We start from the raw sequence: 5,420 nt of genomic DNA on the forward strand, positions 1-5,420 counted from the left end.
GTGGTTCATGATTTTCATCTCCGACATCCTCACAAATCCGAACCTTCTTGAAGTTGGCACTTAAGGGAAGGATAATGTCATGAACATCGTCTCGAATGTGAACCTTAGGCTACATGGGAGCCCGCTAGAAATTTACTAAATGCCCCGGAAGTGGTTCATGATTTTCATCTCCGATATCCTCACAAATCCGAACCTTCTTGAAGTCGACACTTAAGGGGAGGATAATGTCATGAACATCGTCTCGAATGTGAACCTTAGGCCCTTGTATATATATTTCTCCTAGACAAACTTTAGACTTCAAACCTTTGTATAAAGAATGGTATGTAAGACCTAGTATGTAAGACCAGTATGTAAGACTCAGTATTTAAGACTTGGCATGCAAGAATTAGTATGCTTGATATTATAGTATGTAAGACTTGGCATGAGCATGCTTATCATGCATCACTACATGTATAAAAAAGGTTGATCTCCCTTGTTAACATCAAGGAGATCAACACCAGTCATGGAATATATATTTTTACTCATTGTCATCAACTTCTCGATCTCCCTATCTCATCAACTTCCCCATCTCTTTACCCCCAAGTGTTCATCCGTGACACTAGATAATCTAGCGTGTGTAGTATCATTTAATATAATTAGTATCCCAGAGCATCCCATTGTTTTAGGATTACCATGGTTTGAATTACATAACCCAGACATAGATTGGAGAATAAGAGAAATGCGGTATCGACAAGCCTGAGGATCTACTCATAAGATTGCAACCATGTCGCTACATAAGTTGCGGGAAGAAGGACACAAGGAAGAAATGTTTCTCTTCGTAATATCAATAAAACCCTCTGACACCACTAAAGAGGAGTCCACCGTTCAACTTCCAAAGAAGTATCATCATTATGCCGATGTGTTCGATAAAGTACAAGCCAATACGCTTCCTCACCATCGACCATATGATTGCCCCATCGATTTACAACCGGGAAAAGAGCCACCATGGGGACTATTCTAGAATTTGTCACCAAACGAGCTAGAAGTCCTATGAGTCTATATAGAGGAGAATTTGGAAAATGGTTTCATTTGGCACTCGAAATCTCCAGCCGACGCACCCATTTTCTTTGTCAAGAAAAAGGATGGGTCACTTCGTCTTGTTGTAGATTACTGTGGCTTGAATGAGGTTATCATCAGAAATAGGTATGCACTTCCCCTTATCTCAAGTATTTTAGAATGGATCAATGGTGCAAGGTTCTTCACGAAGATCGACTTACGGGGAGCATATAACCACGTACGGATCCAACCAGGAGATGAATGGAAGACCGCGTTTCGCACCAGATATGGGCACTTCGAGTATATGGTCATGCCGTTCGGCCTCACTAATGCACCAACAGTCTTCCAGCACATGGCAAATGATATATTCCGAGATCTCTTGGATGTTTGTTTGATCATCTATTTAGATGATCTACTGGTTTATTCGAAGACCCAAGAAGAGCATGATTCTCATGTACTGTTAGTACTAAAACGACTTCGAGAACATGGTCTTTATGCAAAGCTGGAAAAATGTAGTTTCAGGTGCAACCAGGTGGAATTTCTGGGCTATGCCATCTCCTCGGAAGACATCTTCATGGATCCAGCTAAGGTCAAAACGATGGTAGAGTAGCAAACTCCGCGTTCATTGCGAAATGTGCAATGTTGTTTAGGCTTTGCCAATTTCTACCGCAAGTTTATACAGGATTATTCAAAGCTTGTTCTATCTCTCACACAACTTACTAAGAAGGGACAATCGTTCGTTTGGTCTGAAGAAGTGGACAGGGCTTTTCAGAATCTTAAGAAGGCATTTACATCGGCTCCTATTCTAGCTCATGTTGATCCGGAAAAACTATTCATCATGGAAGCGGACGCGTCAGATTTCGCATTGGGTAGCATTGGGTAACAACAAGGTAATGATGAAAAGCTACTGTATCTTGTGGCTTTCCACTCACGCAAGTTTGACGCAGCCGAAATCAACTATGAAATTCATGATAAGGAGCTATTAGCAATAGTGGACTCTTTTATGCAATGGAGGCATTTTCTAGAGGGATCCTCTCATCAAGTCACTGTATTCAATGATCACAAAAACCTTGCCTACTTTCAGAGTGCCGCCTTCGAGTAGTCCAAAACTGTCATGACACATATACAACTGGGCATTTTGGTAGTACTAAGACATTAGATTTAGAACAACGATCATTCTGGTGGCCCTGTATGCGATAATTTGTCGAAGATTTTGTTCGGACTTGTGATACATGTTGTAGAGCAAAAAGGCCAAGGCATCATCCATATGGTTTATTAGAACCATTACCAATTCCAAGCAAGCCGTGGCAATCCATTACTCTAGATTTCATCACAGATCTTCCAGTCTCTAAGGGATTCAATGCTATTTTAACAATAGTAGATCGATATACAAAGATGGCTCATTTCCTGCCATGTACTCTCTAGTGAACAAAGCGCAGAAATTGTCATGTGTGAAGTATGTCGGCATCGTGGCCTTCCTGATAATATCATCAACGACCGTGGACCCCAATTCGTTTCGAAATTCTGGAAGCACCTTTTTAAAATGCTCAAGGTCACTTGTACCCTCTCCTCCGGCTACCACCCACAAACCAACGGCCAAGCAGAATGAACAAATCAAACGCTAGAGCAGTATCTTCGGTGCTTTCTAAGCTATCATCAGGATGATTGGGCATATATTCTCCACTTCGCCGAATTTGTCTATAATAACTCTGTCCACTCATCGACTAAAGTTACGACATTTTATGCTTATACGGGTTGACACCCCCGGTGGTGTGTATTTGAAACCCCAGAGTTACCCACTAATCCTTGCGCAGAGGATCGTTTGGAGCGGTTATGCAAGATACAAGGAGATTTATCTACTCATCTACAACAAGCTCAACAAACACACAAGGTTTATGCTGATTGTCATCGGCTTCCATTCAGTTTTAACATTGGAGATCGAGTATGGCTACTACGACGACACATCAAGACTACTCGTCCTTGCGAGAAGTTGGATTATCGGCGACTAGGCCCTTTCCGTATTATCGGAAAGATTAATGATGTCGCTTTTCTTCTTGATCTACCCCCGCAACTTTGCATACATCCAGTGTTTCATAGTTCTCTCCTCGAACCCTATCAAGACAACACCATCTCAAGACGTATTCCACAACCTCCACCCCCGATCAAACTTGAAGATGGACCTTGATTCCAAGATTGTTTGCAACAAGCTCTACTATTTAGTCGATTGGCTAGGATATAGTCCCAGCGACCATACCTAGGAACCGATAGAGAATGTGACCAATGCTCGTGCTCTTCTTGAAGACTTCCATCGCCAATATCCAGAGAAACCGGGTCCTCACTCCAAAACGATTCGTGGCACTCGTCGTTTTAAAGGGGGGATAGTGTCATGATATGACAAGTCTCAAACCCGTGACCTTATGTTACATGAGTCGAGCTCTTCACCATTATACCATCTATTATAATACGAAAGATATTATGTTCATTTAAGTTTTATTATAGAAAATTGATGTATATTTCAGATTTCTCTGGAACATTCTAGAAACTTCAAGAGTACTCCTGAGAACACTATAAAAGGAAGCACAAGGCATTATTTCGAACCAAATTGGTTCAATGCCAATCTTAAGCCTCCTAGCCTTCCTTGTATATTCTTCTCACATAATATATCGCTATCATCATCATTCTCTCTCTCTCTCTCTCTCTCTCTCTCTCTCGTGTTCTACACCCTCTATTCCTCTTAGTACTAATTTCTTCTCTGTCTCAGTACTATTCCTGACACATGTAACAAGTTTGTTTGTATGCAATTAGAATTCCCAATGCGAACTATTCAGCCACCCAAAACCACAATGTTGAAACTTGCAGCACTGAAAGAAAATAGTTAGGTTTCCTCTTCAAAGGCAACCAACCAATCTATGATGCAACCCATCCAGAAACCAAGAGTACAAGACAAAGTGAAAAGTAAAGTCTTGCAAACAAGTGATAATGTGCGATCAAACATACACGATTTGAGACAAGCCTCTGACATGGACAAAGAGAACACTAAAGGATGGAAAATATCTAAGAAATCCTTTAGAAGCAAGACACTTGTGGTGGGGAGGAACTACACACACGCACTTGAGAATCAAGGTTCATCTTTACAGGTTAATGCTTCAATGGTCTCTTCAGTCTTAGAAGCCTAGAAAAGGGTGAGTAGAGGCTCATATGTGGACATTTACAAACAAGGATCAAATGCAAATATTAGTCTTCATGCAAATAAGCATGGCGTGTAGTTAGATTAGTATTTTGCTTTGTTTTATATCGTCAACCGTATTAACCATGCATAAACAAGTCAAATGTGTTTCCTTCAATATACGGGGTCTTTGTAACCCTAGTAAATGGAAACTATTTTGGAACTATATTACCTCTTCTCAAACCAATGTAATTTGTGTTCAAGAACATAAACAAGTTGAATTCAGTAGTCAAGTTGGTTCATTTAGAGGCTTTGACATCTTCTATGTAGGTCAAGGTACAACATTTGGAGTGCTTATGTTCATAAAACATGAGCTAAATCCAACGGTTGCCGATAATTATCAACGTGGGAGGTGGTTGGTTGTGCAATGCATGATAAATAGAGAGACATATTATTTTGTTGGAATATATGACCCGAATGCATCAAAGGAAAGAGCTTTACTTTGGCAAGGCATTTGTGATTATCCATGGCCACAAAATGCATTTATATGTGGAGATTTCAACAACTCTCCAAATGCAAGTGATAACACTAGTGGGCACTCGCATATGTTGAGAGAAGAACAAGATCAATGATATAATATGCAAAGCTCATTGGATTGGGTTGATTTATGGAAAATGATGCACCCTCATGTTCCTAGGTTTACCTTTCATCACGCCACCCACTCCTCATACTATGAAGGGCTTCATAGATGGTATTTGTTCCATGCTTAGAGTCAGTATGAAAATTTCACATGTATAATATATATAGATCATGCTTTGCAATTGTCAAATCATGCTCTTGTCTAGCTAGACCTTCATTTTGGGAATCATTCCTATGAAGAGCATCTCCAACGGTTCAGACTTATGCTCATTAACAATTACTTCAATCACGAACTCTTCAAGAGGATGGTCTATGACATAATACCTCCTTTGTATGTAGAAGTCAACATAGACGTTGATATAGTGTGGGTACATTTTGTACATAGTTTATAAACAATAATACAAGAGTATGGGAAGTGGGGTGTCTCAAGACAGAGAGATTGCACTCAACAAGCCAAATTTACTTGTCAAGCCCTAACGGAGTTAGCACATAGAAGATCTCTGACTTTACATGAAGAGGATGCATTGTGTATGGCCAAACACACATTGATGCTACGTGACAAAAATAATTTAGAAAAATG

This window comes from Azolla caroliniana, unplaced genomic scaffold, assembly GCF_043228905.1.
Source record: "Azolla caroliniana isolate FFs.n. ecotype wild unplaced genomic scaffold, voAzoCaro1.0.p SCAF_17, whole genome shotgun sequence".
NCBI lineage: Eukaryota > Viridiplantae > Streptophyta > Polypodiopsida > Salviniales > Salviniaceae > Azolla > Azolla caroliniana.